Source organism: Ranitomeya imitator, chromosome 4 (assembly GCF_032444005.1).
Source record: "Ranitomeya imitator isolate aRanImi1 chromosome 4, aRanImi1.pri, whole genome shotgun sequence".
NCBI lineage: Eukaryota > Metazoa > Chordata > Amphibia > Anura > Dendrobatidae > Ranitomeya > Ranitomeya imitator.
The window spans coordinates 90,617,720-90,633,426 of record NC_091285.1 but is presented as its reverse complement, the minus strand read 5'-3'; the positions used below and the strand labels follow the sequence as shown (position 1 = coordinate 90,633,426).

Genomic DNA, 15,707 nt, shown 5'->3' with positions numbered 1-15,707 from the left:
ATAAGATAACAAGGTTTAACATAGCATAATGTTCTAGAATAGTCTGTTTAATCGCCGCATACTCACAGTTCCCCCGAGGGTCCATAGCTCTATAGGCTTCAGCAGCTCCACCCTCTAAGAACCCCACAAGATGTCGAACTCGCTCCCTTTCCGGGACTTCCATTAATCAACACTGATGCTCAAAGTCCTGGAAGAAGCCCTCAATGTCGCCTGCAGCCTCATTAAAGGGCTTAAAGTCTTTGTGGGACACTCTGGGGAGTTCCCTCATGGTGGGTGCTGAGGTTACAGTCTGTCTGGAGCTTCTAGCTGCTTCCAAAGCGATCTGCTCCAGCAATGCCATCTCCTGAGCTCTGTGAATGGCCTTCCTCTTATCGTCTATGGTGGCCTCTTCTCCCAGAAATGCCAACTCCTCCTCGTACCACACAACCCACTGACTTTTTTGGGTATTTACCTCCGGCTGCAGTCTTTCCTCCATTTGCTGTGAGGATCCTTCCTCAGTGTCATCTTGCAGGCGAACTCCTTCCAAAGCCTCAATTAGCTGCTCCTTGGAGAGTCCTTTAAAATGGACTCCTACTTCATGGGCCTTTGTTTGTAGGTTCATCGCAGTCCAGCTCTTGTACTCTGCGGTGCTGGTTCCCAATGTTGATGGGCCTTTGTCCTCCATTCCTTCTGCTCTGATCCCACTGCTGCCAACCAGTTTGTGACGGGGTGTACAGCAGAGCAGGAAGGGACAACAGGCCGAGGGATGATCCAATGAGATTTATTAAAGCAGGGAGCATACAACATCAAATATCCATAATGTCCTTCAAGTCCACCAGAAGTCCACAATAAGCCCAAGTAAATAAACAGATCTGGAGGTGCTTTCCAGTAATCCCGCACCCGATAAACGAAACAATAGTCCTTCCACGAGTCCAACAGAACAGATTCGGGGGCACCTCCAGATAATCCTTGTGCCAGCTAACAAAGCAATAGTCCACATGAGTCCAAGGGATCCCAAAACAATCTCACGAACGACGAGATATGTCCTCAGCTCAAGTCTCATCCCGTACGCTTCCGCAGTCACAGATGGACGTGGGGTCTTGCCTCAGCTAAGAATCCCCACTCCTTCCCCTTTAAGGATCAACTCACATCTGATCTCAAAAATAAGAATGGATTATCTGAGCTCCTGGGATCCGCCCATGAAGGGGGGTAGGGGTCACACCTTCTATTCAATGGTTGGGTCCACCTGAAGATTCTAGACTGGTCGGCTCCTCTTAGTCTATCTAGTATGTACATATGACTAGCCACCTGCTGTGAGAAAGAATGGCTATTCTTCACTAGTGGTGTTGACAAACCTTAATTACATTATAGCTTAGGGCTGCAAGTATTGGGGGAAGGAGACATATTGTTACAGGTGAACTCCCTGCACAAGAAAATACATAAATTACAGCTAATAGAAACCAGAGAACAGTTACATACATCAAATGGCATATTATTCAAATACAGGACAGGGCAAAAGTACATATCATGACAGACATGTCTCTAAATATTAGGAAAAAAACAATAATTCTATCAACTGTTTTTATCTTAACCAGAAAGAAAACACTTAAGCAAATACAAAAGAAGATTAAAACACATGTAAGTTTGTATGTTAGTAAAATCATAAGAGTAAGTTCAAAACAATTTTCAAGCACATATCATACTGGCAGCAGTGGGATGAAAGCACATGCAAATTTTGTCTGTTTTCATAATTATAAGAATAAGATCAAAAGATTTTCAAGAACTCATACTGCTGAGTCATACTCAGCATGATTAAGTAGGCTTCCTTAGAGTAAGTGAAGTACATTTGACAACATTTAAAATTAGTGCATGTTGGAAAAAGGGCATGTCTCTAAACATTAGGAAAAACCAATGATTCTATCAACGGTCTTTATCTTAACCGAAAACCGAAAAATCATACAAATACAAAAGAAGATTAGATCACATGCTAATTTGCATGTTAGCAAAATCATAAGAATAAGTACAAAAACATTTCAAGACCTCATAATACTGGCAGCAGTGGGATTAAAGCATATGCTAATTTTGTATGTTAGCATAGTTATAAGAATAAGATAAAAAGGTTTTAAGGAACTCTTACTACTGGCAGCAGTGGGATTTGAACCTACAGGTCTGTTGTAAAATGGTTAAGTCTCTAAACAATAGGAAAAACCAATGATTCTATCAACTGTCTTTTCCTAAACAGAAATCCACACACTCATGCAAATACAAAATCATAAGAATTAGATCAAAAGGTTCTGAAGACCTACTGGCAGCAGTGGGATTTGAACCCACGCCTCTGAAGAGACTGGAGCCTTAATCCAGCGCCTTAGACCGCTCGGCCATGCTACCTTTAGCAGCATGACTTTTAAGATTCCTTATCTTAACTGAAAACCACAAAATTATACAAATACAAAAGATTAAATCACATGTTAATTTGCATGTTAGCAAAATCATAAGAATAAGTACAAAAACATTTCAAGACCGCATAATACTGGCAGCATTGGGATTAAAGCATATGCTAATTTTGTATATTAGCGTATGTATAAGAATAAGATAAAAAGGTTTTAAGGAACTCTTACTACTGGCAGCAGTGGGATTTAAACCTACAGGTCTGTTGTAAAATGGTTAAGTCTCTAAACAATAGGAAAAAACAATGATTCTATCAACTGTCTTTTCCTAAACAGAAACCCACACACTCATGCAAATACAAAATCATTTGAATTAGATCAAAATGTTCTGAAGACCTACTGGCAGCAGTGGGATTTGAACCCACGCCTCTGAAGAGACTGGAGCCTTAATCCAGCGCCTTAGACCGCTCGGCCATGCTACCCTAATATACTACATAAAGAAAGCTTCCTTAGAGTAAGTTTAGTGAATTTTCCTACATTTTAACTTCTTCAAGGTGGAAAATGGATAGGTCTCTAAGCAAAAAGCAATGATTCTATCTACTGTCTTTTGCAAAACAGCAAAGCATGGACTCATACAAATACAAAATAATAAAACACATGCTAATTTTTCTATTAGCAAAATCATAAATATAAGCTAAAAAGTTTCAAAGTAGAAATACACTGGCATTTGAACCCATGCCTCCAAAGAGACAGGAGCCTAAGTCCAGCGCCTTAGACCACTCGGCCATGCTACCTTTAACAGCATGATTTTTACGATTCCTTATCTTAACTGAAAACCGCAAAATTATACAAATACAAAAGATTAAATCACATGTTAATTTGCATGTTAGCAAAATCATAAGAATAAGTACAAAAACATTTCAAGACCGCATAATACTGGCAGCAGTGGGATTAAAGCATATGCTAATTTTGTATGTTAGCATAATTATAAGAATAAGATAACAAGGTTTAACATAGCATAATGTTCTAGAATAGTCTGTTTAATCGCCGCATACTCACAGTTCCCCCGAGGGTCCATAGCTCTATAGGCTTCAGCAGCTCCACCCTCTAAGAACCCCACAAGATGTCGAACTCGCTCCCTTTCCGGGACTTCCATTAATCAACACTGATGCTCAAAGTCCTGGAAGAAGCCCTCAATGTCGCCTGCAGCCTCATTAAAGGGCTTAAAGTCTTTGTGGGACACTCTGGGGAGTTCCCTCATGGTGGGTGCTGAGGTTACAGTCTGTCTGGAGCTTCTAGCTGCTTCCAAAGCGATCTGCTCCAGCAATGCCATCTCCTGAGCTCTGTGAATGGCCTTCCTCTTATCGTCTATGGTGGCCTCTTCTCCCAGAAATGCCAACTCCTCCTCGTACCACACAACCCACTGACTTTTTTGGGTATTTACCTCCGGCTGCAGTCTTTCCTCCATTTGCTGTGAGGATCCTTCCTCAGTGTCATCTTGCAGGCGAACTCCTTCCAAAGCCTCAATTAGCTGCTCCTTGGAGAGTCCTTTAAAATGGACTCCTACTTCATGGGCCTTTGTTTGTAGGTTCATCGCAGTCCAGCTCTTGTACTCTGCGGTGCTGGTTCCCAATGTTGATGGGCCTTTGTCCTCCATTCCTTCTGCTCTGATCCCACTGCTGCCAACCAGTTTGTGACGGGGTGTACAGCAGAGCAGGAAGGGACAACAGGCCGAGGGATGATCCAATGAGATTTATTAAAGCAGGGAGCATACAACATCAAATATCCATAATGTCCTTCAAGTCCACCAGAAGTCCACAATAAGCCCAAGTAAATAAACAGATCTGGAGGTGCTTTCCAGTAATCCCGCACCCGATAAACGAAACAATAGTCCTTCCACGAGTCCAACAGAACAGATTCGGGGGCACCTCCAGATAATCCTTGTGCCAGCTAACAAAGCAATAGTCCACATGAGTCCAAGGGATCCCAAAACAATCTCACGAACGACGAGATATGTCCTCAGCTCAAGTCTCATCCCGTACGCTTCCGCAGTCACAGATGGACGTGGGGTCTTGCCTCAGCTAAGAATCCCCACTCCTTCCCCTTTAAGGATCAACTCACATCTGATCTCAAAAATAAGAATGGATTATCTGAGCTCCTGGGATCCACCCATGAAGGGGGGTAGGGGTCACACCTTCTATTCAATGGTTGGGTCCACCTGAAGATTCTAGACTGGTCGGCTCCTCTTAGTCTATCTAGTATGTACATATGACTAGCCACCTGCTGTGAGAAAGAATGGCTATTCTTCACTAGTGGTGTTGACAAACCTTAATTACATTATAGCTTAGGGCTGCAAGTATTGGGGGAAGGAGACATATTGTTACAGGTGAACTCCCTGCACAAGAAAATACATAAATTACAGCTAATAGAAACCAGAGAACAGTTACATACATCAAATGGCATATTATTCAAATACAGGACAGGGCAAAAGTACATATCATGACAGACATGTCTCTAAATATTAGGAAAAAAACAATAATTCTATCAACTGTTTTTATCTTAACCAGAAAGAAAACACTTAAGCAAATACAAAAGAAGATTAAAACACATGTAAGTTTGTATGTTAGTAAAATCATAAGAGTAAGTTCAAAACAATTTTCAAGCACATATCATACTGGCAGCAGTGGGATGAAAGCACATGCAAATTTTGTCTGTTTTCATAATTATAAGAATAAGATCAAAAGATTTTCAAGAACTCATACTGCTGAGTCATACTCAGCATGATTAAGTAGGCTTCCTTAGAGTAAGTGAAGTACATTTGACAACATTTAAAATTAGTGCATGTTGGAAAAAGGGCATGTCTCTAAACATTAGGAAAAACCAATGATTCTATCAACGGTCTTTATCTTAACCAAAAACCGAAAAATCATACAAATACAAAAGAAGATTAGATCACATGCTAATTTGCATGTTAGCAAAATCATAAGAATAAGTACAAAAACATTTCAAGACCTCATAATACTGGCAGCAGTGGGATTAAAGCATATTCTAATTTTGTATGTTAGCATAGTTATAAGAATAAGATAAAAAGGTTTTAAGGAACTCTTACTACTGGCAGCAGTGGGATTTGAACCTACAGGTCTGTTGTAAAATGGTTAAGTCTCTAAACAATAGGAAAAACCAATGATTCTATCAACTGTCTTTTCCTAAACAGAAATCCACACACTCATGCAAATACAAAATCATAAGAATTAGATCAAAAGGTTCTGAAGACCTACTGGCAGCAGTGGGATTTGAACCCACGCCTCTGAAGAGACTGGAGCCTTAATCCAGCGCCTTAGACCGCTCGGCCATGCTACCTTTAGCAGCATGACTTTTAAGATTCCTTATCTTAACTGAAAACCACAAAATTATACAAATACAAAAGATTAAATCACATGTTAATTTGCATGTTAGCAAAATCATAAGAATAAGTACAAAAACATTTCAAGACCGCATAATACTGGCAGCAGTGGGATTAAAGCATATGCTAATTTTGTATATTAGCGTATGTATAAGAATAAGATAAAAAGGTTTTAAGGAACTCTTACTACTGGCAGCAGTGGGATTTAAACCTACAGGTCTGTTGTAAAATGGTTAAGTCTCTAAACAATAGGAAAAAACAATGATTCTATCAACTGTCTTTTCCTAAACAGAAACCCACACACTCATGCAAATACAAAATCATTTGAATTAGATCAAAATGTTCTGAAGACCTACTGGCAGCAGTGGGATTTGAACCCACGCCTCCAAAGAGACTAGAGCCTAATTCCAGCGCCTTAGACCACTCGGCCATGCTACCTTTAACAGCATGATTTTTACGATTCCTTATCTTAACTGAAAACCGCAAAATTATACAAATACAAAAGATTAAATCACGTTAATTTGCATGTTAGCAAAATCATAAGAATAAGTACAAAAACATTTCAAGACCGCATAATACTGGCAGCAGTGGGATTAAAGCATATGCTAATTTTGTATGTTAGCATAATTATAAGAATAAGATAACAAGGTTTAACATAGCATAATGTCCTAGAATAGTCTGTTTAATCGCCGCATACTCACAGTTCCCCTGAGGGTCCATAGCTCTATAGGCTTCAGCAGCTCCACCCTCTAAGAACCCCACAAGATGTCGAACTCGCTCCCTTTCCGGGACTTCCATTAATCAACACTGATGCTCAAAGTCCTGGAAGAAGCCCTCAATGTCGCCTGCAGCCTCATTAAAGGGCTTAAAGTCTTTGTGGGACACTCTGGGGAGTTCCCTCATGGTGGGTGCTGAGGTTACAGTCTGTCTGGAGCTTCTAGCTGCTTCCAAAGCGATCTGCTCCAGCAATGCCATCTCCTGAGCTCTGTGAATGGCCTTCCTCTTATCGTCTATGGTGGCCTCTTCTCCCAGAAATGCCAACTCCTCCTCGTACCACACAACCCACTGACTTTTTTGGGTATTTACCTCCGGCTGCAGTCTTTCCTCCATTTGCTGTGAGGATCCTTCCTCAGTGTCATCTTGCAGGCGAACTCCTTCCAAAGCCTCAATTAGCTGCTCCTTGGAGAGTCCTTTAAAATGGACTCCTACTTCATGGGCCTTTGTTTGTAGGTTCATCGCAGTCCAGCTCTTGTACTCTGCGGTGCTGGTTCCCAATGTTGATGGGCCTTTGTCCTCCATTCCTTCTGCTCTGATCCCACTGCTGCCAACCAGTTTGTGAGGGGGTGTACAGCAGAGCAGGAAGGGACAACAGGCCGAGGGATGATCCAATGAGATTTATTAAAGCAGGGAGCATACAACATCAAATATCCATAATGTCCTTCAAGTCCACCAGAAGTCCACAATAAGCCCAAGTAAATAAACAGATCTGGAGGTGCTTTCCAGTAATCCCGCACCCGATAAACGAAACAATAGTCCTTCCACGAGTCCAACAGAACAGATTCGGGGGCACCTCCAGATAATCCTTGTGCCAGCTAACAAAGCAATAGTCCACATGAGTCCAAGGGATCCCAAAACAATCTCACGAACGACGAGATATGTCCTCAGCTCAAGTCTCATCCCGTGCGCTTCCGCAGTCACAGATGGACGTGGGGTCTTGCCTCAGCTAAGAATCCCCACTCCTTCCCCTTTAAGGATCAACTCACATCTGATCTCAAAAATAAGAATGGATTATCTGAGCTCCTGGGATCCGCCCATGAAGGGGGGTAGGAGTCACACCTTCTATTCAATGGTTGGGTCCACCTGAAGATTCTAGACTGGTTGGCTCCTCTTAGTCTATCTAGTATGTACATATGACTAGCCACCTGCTGTGAGAAAGAATGGCTATTCTTCACTAGTGGTGTTGACAAACCTTAATTACATTATAGCTTAGGGCTGCAAGTATTGGGGGAAGGAGACATATTGTTACAGGTGAACTCCCTGCACAAGAAAATACATAAATTACAGCTAATAGAAACCAGAGAACAGTTACATACATCAAATGGCATATTATTCAAATACAGGACAGGGCAAAAGTACATATCATGACAGACATGTCTCTAAATATTAGGAAAAAAACAATAATTCTATCAACTGTTTTTATCTTAACCAGAAAGAAAACACTTAAGCAAATACAAAAGAAGATTAAAACACATGTAAGTTTGTATGTTAGTAAAATCATAAGAGTAAGTTCAAAACAATTTTCAAGCACATATCATACTGGCAGCAGTGGGATGAAAGCACATGCAAATTTTGTCTGTTTTCATAATTATAAGAATAAGATCAAAAGATTTTCAAGAACTCATACTGCTGAGTCATACTCAGCATGATTAAGTAGGCTTCCTTAGAGTAAGTGAAGTACATTTGACAACATTTAAAATTAGTGCATGTTGGAAAAAGGGCATGTCTCTAAACATTAGGAAAAACCAATGATTCTATCAACGGTCTTTATCTTAACCGAAAACCGAAAAATCATACAAATACAAAAGAAGATTAGATCACATGCTAATTTGCATGTTAGCAAAATCATAAGAATAAGTACAAAAACATTTCAAGACCTCATAATACTGGCAGCAGTGGGATTAAAGCATATGCTAATTTTGTATGTTAGCATAGTTATAAGAATAAGATAAAAAGGTTTTAAGGAACTCTTACTACTGGCAGCAGTGGGATTTGAACCTACAGGTCTGTTGTAAAATGGTTAAGTCTCTAAACAATAGGAAAATCCAATGATTCTATCAACTGTCTTTTCCTAAACAGAAATCCACACACTCATGCAAATACAAAATCATAAGAATTAGATCAAAAGGTTCTGAAGACCTACTGGCAGCAGTGGGATTTGAACCCACGCCTCTGAAGAGACTGGAGCCTTAATCCAGCGCCTTAGACCGCTCGGCCATGCTACCTTTAGCAGCATGACTTTTAAGATTCCTTATCTTAACTGAAAACCACAAAATTATACAAATACAAAAGATTAAATCACATGTTAATTTGCATGTTAGCAAAATCATAAGAATAAGTACAAAAACATTTCAAGACCGCATAATACTGGCAGCAGTGGGATTAAAGCATATGCTAATTTTGTATATTAGCGTATGTATAAGAATAAGATAAAAAGGTTTTAAGGAACTCTTACTACTGGCAGCAGTGGGATTTAAACCTACAGGTCTGTTGTAAAATGGTTAAGTCTCTAAACAATAGGAAAAAACAATGATTCTATCAACTGTCTTTTCCTAAACAGAAACCCACACACTCATGCAAATACAAAATCATTTGAATTAGATCAAAATGTTCTGAAGACCTACTGGCAGCAGTGGGATTTGAACCCACGCCTCTGAAGAGACTGGAGCCTTAATCCAGCGCCTTAGACCGCTCGGCCATGCTACCCTTATATACTACATAAAAACAGCTTCCTTAGAGTAAGTTTAGTGAATTTTCCTACATTTTAACTTCTTCAAGGTGGAAAATGGATAGGTCTCTAAGCAAAAAGCAATGATTCTATCTACTGTCTTTTGCAAAACAGCAAAGCATGGACTCATACAAATACAAAATAATAAAACACATGCTAATTTTTCTATTAGCAAAATCATAAATATAAGCTAAAAAGTTTCAAAGTAGAAATACACTGGCAGCAGTGGGATTTGAACCCACGCCTCCAAAGAGACTAGAGCCTAAGTCCAGCGCCTTAGACCACTCGGCCATGCTACCTTTAACAGCATGATTTTTACGATTCCTTATCTTAACTGAAAACCGCAAAATTATACAAATACAAAAGATTAAATCACATGTTAATTTGCATGTTAGCAAAATCATAAGAATAAGTACAAAAACATTTCAAGACCGCATAATACTGGCAGCAGTGGGATTAAAGCATATGTTAATTTTGTATGTTAGCGTATGTATAAGAATAAGATAAAAAGGTTTTAAGGAACTCTTACTACTGGCAGCAGTGGGATTTAAACCTACAGGTCTGTTGTAAAATTGTTAAGTCTCTAAACAATAGGAAAAAACAATGATTCTATCAACTGTCTTTTCCTAAACAGAAACCCACACACTCATGCAAATACAAAATCATTTGAATTAGATCAAAATGTTCTGAAGACCTACTGGCAGCAGTGGGATTTGAACCCACGCCTCTGAAGAGACTGGAGCCTTAATCCAGCGCCTTAGACCGCTCGGCCATGCTACCTTAATATACTACATGAAAAAAGCTTCCTTAGAGTAAGTTTAGTGAATTTTCCTACATTTTAACTCCTTCAAGGTGGAAAATGGATAGGTCTCTAAGCAAAAAGGAAAAAGCAATGATTCTATCTACTGTCTTTTGCAAAACAGCAAAGCATGGACTCATACAAATACAAAATAATAAAACACATGCTAATTTTTCTATTAGCAAAATCATAAATATAAGCTAAAAAGTTTCAAAGTAGAAATACACTGGCAGCAGTGGGATTTGAACCCACGCCTCCAAAGAGACTGGAGCCTAATTCCAGCGCCTTAGACCACTCGGCCATGCTACCTTTAACAGCATGATTTTTACGATTCCTTATCTTAACTGAAAACCGCAAAATTATACAAATACAAAAGATTAAATCACGTTAATTTGCATGTTAGCAAAATCATAAGAATAAGTACAAAAACATTTCAAGACCGCATAATACTGGCAGCAGTGGGATTAAAGCATATGCTAATTTTGTATGTTAGCATAATTATAAGAATAAGATAACAAGGTTTAACATAGCATAATGTCCTAGAATAGTCTGTTTAATCGCCGCATACTCACAGTTCCCCTGAGGGTCCATAGCTCTATAGGCTTCAGCAGCTCCACCCTCTAAGAACCCCACAAGATGTCGAACTCGCTCCCTTTCCGGGACTTCCATTAATCAACACTGATGCTCAAAGTCCTGGAAGAAGCCCTCAATGTCGCCTGCAGCCTCATTAAAGGGCTTAAAGTCTTTGTGGGACACTCTGGGGAGTTCCCTCATGGTGGGTGCTGAGGTTACAGTCTGTCTGGAGCTTCTAGCTGCTTCCAAAGCGATCTGCTCCAGCAATGCCATCTCCTGAGCTCTGTGAATGGCCTTCCTCTTATCGTCTATGGTGGCCTCTTCTCCCAGAAATGCCAACTCCTCCTCGTACCACACAACCCACTGACTTTTTTGGGTATTTACCTCCGGCTGCAGTCTTTCCTCCATTTGCTGTGAGGATCCTTCCTCAGTGTCATCTTGCAGGCGAACTCCTTCCAAAGCCTCAATTAGCTGCTCCTTGGAGAGTCCTTTAAAATGGACTCCTACTTCATGGGCCTTTGTTTGTAGGTTCATCGCAGTCCAGCTCTTGTACTCTGCGGTGCTGGTTCCCAATGTTGATGGGCCTTTGTCCTCCATTCCTTCTGCTCTGATCCCACTGCTGCCAACCAGTTTGTGACGGGGTGTACAGCAGAGCAGGAAGGGACAACAGGCCGAGGGATGATCCAATGAGATTTATTAAAGCAGGGAGCATACAACATCAAATATCCATAATGTCCTTCAAGTCCACCAGAAGTCCACAATAAGCCCAAGTAAATAAACAGATCTGGAGGTGCTTTCCAGTAATCCCGCACCCGATAAACGAAACAATAGTCCTTCCACGAGTCCAACAGAACAGATTCGGGGGCACCTCCAGATAATCCTTGTGCCAGCTAACAAAGCAATAGTCCACATGAGTCCAAGGGATCCCAAAACAATCTCACGAACGACGAGATATGTCCTCAGCTCAAGTCTCATCCCGTGCGCTTACGCAGTCACAGATGGACGTGGGGTCTTGCCTCAGCTAAGAATCCCCACTCCTTCCCCTTTAAGGATCAACTCACATCTGATCTCAAAAATAAGAATGGATTATCTGAGCTCCTGGGATCCGCCCATGAAGGGGGGTAGGAGTCACACCTTCTATTCAATGGTTGGGTCCACCTGAAGATTCTAGACTGGTTGGCTCCTCTTAGTCTATCTAGTATGTACATATGACTAGCCACCTGCTGTGAGAAAGAATGGCTATTCTTCACTAGTGGTGTTGACAAACCTTAATTACATTATAGCTTAGGGCTGCAAGTATTGGGGGAAGGAGACATATTGTTACAGGTGAACTCCCTGCACAAGAAAATACATAAATTACAGCTAATAGAAACCAGAGAACAGTTACATACATCAAATGGCATATTATTCAAATACAGGACAGGGCAAAAGTACATATCATGACAGACATGTCTCTAAATATTAGGAAAAAAACAATAATTCTATCAACTGTTTTTATCTTAACCAGAAAGAAAACACTTAAGCAAATACAAAAGAAGATTAAAACACATGTAAGTTTGTATGTTAGTAAAATCATAAGAGTAAGTTCAAAACAATTTTCAAGCACATATCATACTGGCAGCAGTGGGATGAAAGCACATGCAAATTTTGTCTGTTTTCATAATTATAAGAATAAGATCAAAAGATTTTCAAGAACTCATACTGCTGAGTCATACTCAGCATGATTAAGTAGGCTTCCTTAGAGTAAGTGAAGTACATTTGACAACATTTAAAATTAGTGCATGTTGGAAAAAGGGCATGTCTCTAAACATTAGGAAAAACCAATGATTCTATCAACGGTCTTTATCTTAACCGAAAACCGAAAAATCATACAAATACAAAAGAAGATTAGATCACATGCTAATTTGCATGTTAGCAAAATCATAAGAATAAGTACAAAAACATTTCAAGACCTCATAATACTGGCAGCAGTGGGATTAAAGCATATGCTAATTTTGTATGTTAGCATAGTTATAAGAATAAGATAAAAAGGTTTTAAGGAACTCTTACTACTGGCAGCAGTGGGATTTGAACCTACAGGTCTGTTGTAAAATGGTTAAGTCTCTAAACAATAGGAAAAACCAATGATTCTATCAACTGTCTTTTCCTAAACAGAAATCCACACACTCATGCAAATACAAAATCATAAGAATTAGATCAAAAGGTTCTGAAGACCTACTGGCAGCAGTGGGATTTGAACCCACGCCTCTGAAGAGACTGGAGCCTTAATCCAGCGCCTTAGACCGCTCGGCCATGCTACCTTTAGCAGCATGACTTTTAAGATTCCTTATCTTAACTGAAAACCACAAAATTATACAAATACAAAAGATTAAATCACATGTTAATTTGCATGTTAGCAAAATCATAAGAATAAGTACAAAAACATTTCAAGACCGCATAATACTGGCAGCAGTGGGATTAAAGCATATGCTAATTTTGTATATTAGCGTATGTATAAGAATAAGATAAAAAGGTTTTAAGGAACTCTTACTACTGGCAGCAGTGGGATTTAAACCTACAGGTCTGTTGTAAAATGGTTAAGTCTCTAAACAATAGGAAAAAACAATGATTCTATCAACTGTCTTTTCCTAAACAGAAACCCACACACTCATGCAAATACAAAATCATTTGAATTAGATCAAAATGTTCTGAAGACCTACTGGCAGCAGTGGGATTTGAACCCACGCCTCTGAAGAGACTGGAGCCTTAATCCAGCGCCTTAGACCGCTCGGCCATGCTACCCTAATATACTACATAAAGAAAGCTTCCTTAGAGTAAGTTTAGTGAATTTTCCTACATTTTAACTTCTTCAAGGTGGAAAATGGATAGGTCTCTAAGCAAAAAGCAATGATTCTATCTACTGTCTTTTGCAAAACAGCAAAGCATGGACTCATACAAATACAAAATAATAAAACACATGCTAATTTTTCTATTAGCAAAATCATAAATATAAGCTAAAAAGTTTCAAAGTAGAAATACACTGGCAGCAGTGGGATTTGAACCCACGCCTCCAAAGAGACTGGAGCCTAAGTCCAGCGCCTTAGACCACTCGGCCATGCTACCTTTAACAGCACGATTTTTACGATTCCTTATCTTAACTGAAAACCGCAAAATTATACAAATACAAAAGATTAAATCACATGTTAATTTGCATGTTAGCAAAATCATAAGAATAAGTACAAAAACATTTCAAGACCGCATAATACTGGCAGCAGTGGGATTAAAGCATATGCTAATTTTGTATGTTAGCATAATTATAAGAATAAGATAACAAGGTTTAACATAGCATAATGTTCTAGAATAGTCTGTTTAATCGCCGCATACTCACAGTTCCCCCGAGGGTCCATAGCTCTATAGGCTTCAGCAGCTCCACCCTCTAAGAACCCCACAAGATGTCGAACTCGCTCCCTTTCCGGGACTTCCATTAATCAACACTGATGCTCAAAGTCCTGGAAGAAGCCCTCAATGTCGCCTGCAGCCTCATTAAAGGGCTTAAAGTCTTTGTGGGACACTCTGGGGAGTTCCCTCATGGTGGGTGCTGAGGTTACAGTCTGTCTGGAGCTTCTAGCTGCTTCCAAAGCGATCTGCTCCAGCAATGCCATCTCCTGAGCTCTGTGAATGGCCTTCCTCTTATCGTCTATGGTGGCCTCTTCTCCCAGAAATGCCAACTCCTCCTCGTACCACACAACCCACTGACTTTTTTGGGTATTTACCTCCGGCTGCAGTCTTTCCTCCATTTGCTGTGAGGATCCTTCCTCAGTGTCATCTTGCAGGCGAACTCCTTCCAAAGCCTCAATTAGCTGCTCCTTGGAGAGTCCTTTAAAATGGACTCCTACTTCATGGGCCTTTGTTTGTAGGTTCATCGCAGTCCAGCTCTTGTACTCTGCGGTGCTGGTTCCCAATGTTGATGGGCCTTTGTCCTCCATTCCTTCTGCTCTGATCCCACTGCTGCCAACCAGTTTGTGACGGGGTGTACAGCAGAGCAGGAAGGGACAACAGGCCGAGGGATGATCCAATGAGATTTATTAAAGCAGGGAGCATACAACATCAAATATCCATAATGTCCTTCAAGTCCACCAGAAGTCCACAATAAGCCCAAGTAAATAAACAGATCTGGAGGTGCTTTCCAGTAATCCCGCACCCGATAAACGAAACAATAGTCCTTCCACGAGTCCAACAGAACAGATTCGGGGGCACCTCCAGATAATCCTTGTGCCAGCTAACAAAGCAATAGTCCACATGAGTCCAAGGGATCCCAAAACAATCTCACGAACGACGAGATATGTCCTCAGCTCAAGTCTCATCCCGTACGCTTCCGCAGTCACAGATGGACGTGGGGTCTTGCCTCAGCTAAGAATCCCCACTCCTTCCCCTTTAAGGATCAACTCACATCTGATCTCAAAAATAAGAATGGATTATCTGAGCTCCTGGGATCCGCCCATGAAGGGGGGTAGGGGTCACACCTTCTATTCAATGGTTGGGTCCACCTGAAGATTCTAGACTGGTCGGCTCCTCTTAGTCTATCTAGTATGTACATATGACTAGCCACCTGCTGTGAGAAAGAATGGCTATTCTTCACTAGTGGTGTTGACAAACCTTAATTACATTATAGCTTAGGGCTGCAAGTATTGGGGGAAGGAGACATATTGTTACAGGTGAACTCCCTGCACAAGAAAATACATAAATTACAGCTAATAGAAACCAGAGAACAGTTACATACATCAAATGGCATATTATTCAAATACAGGACAGGGCAAAAGTACATATCATGACAGACATGTCTCTAAATATTAGGAAAAAAACAATAATTCTATCAACTGTTTTTATCTTAACCAGAAAGAAAACACTTAAGCAAATACAAAAGAAGATTAAAACACATGTAAGTTTGTATGTTAGTAAAATCATAAGAGTAAGTTCAAAACAATTTTCAAGCACATATCATACTGGCAGCAGTGGGATGAAAGCACATGCAAATTTTGTCTGTTTTCATAATTATAAGAATAAGATCAAAAGATTTTCAAG

The 15,707-nt window shown here is 40.2% G+C and overlaps 11 non-coding genes across 11 annotated transcripts; all 11 read right to left on the bottom strand.

Moving 5' to 3' along the window:
• Nucleotides 1-2,285: 2,285 nt before the first annotated feature.
• TRNAL-AAG (transfer RNA leucine (anticodon AAG)) lies at nucleotides 2,286-2,367 on the bottom strand. The gene has a single exon. It is a non-coding gene; the product is annotated as a tRNA-Leu (tRNA).
• A 399-nt stretch (nucleotides 2,368-2,766) lies between these two features.
• Nucleotides 2,767-2,848, bottom strand: TRNAL-AAG (transfer RNA leucine (anticodon AAG)). Its single transcript has one exon. It is a non-coding gene; the product is annotated as a tRNA-Leu (tRNA).
• Nucleotides 2,849-5,644: 2,796 nt separating this feature from the next.
• Nucleotides 5,645-5,726, bottom strand: TRNAL-AAG (transfer RNA leucine (anticodon AAG)). The gene has a single exon. It is a non-coding gene; the product is annotated as a tRNA-Leu (tRNA).
• Nucleotides 5,727-8,689: 2,963 nt separating this feature from the next.
• On the bottom strand, nucleotides 8,690-8,771 carry TRNAL-AAG (transfer RNA leucine (anticodon AAG)). The gene has a single exon. It is a non-coding gene; the product is annotated as a tRNA-Leu (tRNA).
• Nucleotides 8,772-9,170: 399 nt separating this feature from the next.
• TRNAL-AAG (transfer RNA leucine (anticodon AAG)) lies at nucleotides 9,171-9,252 on the bottom strand. Its single transcript has one exon. It is a non-coding gene; the product is annotated as a tRNA-Leu (tRNA).
• Nucleotides 9,253-9,491: 239 nt separating this feature from the next.
• On the bottom strand, nucleotides 9,492-9,573 carry TRNAL-UAG (transfer RNA leucine (anticodon UAG)). The gene has a single exon. It is a non-coding gene; the product is annotated as a tRNA-Leu (tRNA).
• Nucleotides 9,574-9,972: 399 nt separating this feature from the next.
• Nucleotides 9,973-10,054, bottom strand: TRNAL-AAG (transfer RNA leucine (anticodon AAG)). The gene has a single exon. It is a non-coding gene; the product is annotated as a tRNA-Leu (tRNA).
• Nucleotides 10,055-10,300: 246 nt separating this feature from the next.
• On the bottom strand, nucleotides 10,301-10,382 carry TRNAL-UAG (transfer RNA leucine (anticodon UAG)). The gene has a single exon. It is a non-coding gene; the product is annotated as a tRNA-Leu (tRNA).
• A 2,482-nt stretch (nucleotides 10,383-12,864) lies between these two features.
• TRNAL-AAG (transfer RNA leucine (anticodon AAG)) lies at nucleotides 12,865-12,946 on the bottom strand. Its single transcript has one exon. It is a non-coding gene; the product is annotated as a tRNA-Leu (tRNA).
• Nucleotides 12,947-13,345: 399 nt separating this feature from the next.
• Nucleotides 13,346-13,427, bottom strand: TRNAL-AAG (transfer RNA leucine (anticodon AAG)). The gene has a single exon. It is a non-coding gene; the product is annotated as a tRNA-Leu (tRNA).
• A 239-nt stretch (nucleotides 13,428-13,666) lies between these two features.
• On the bottom strand, nucleotides 13,667-13,748 carry TRNAL-UAG (transfer RNA leucine (anticodon UAG)). The gene has a single exon. It is a non-coding gene; the product is annotated as a tRNA-Leu (tRNA).
• Between the last annotated feature and the right edge of the window lie 1,959 nt (nucleotides 13,749-15,707).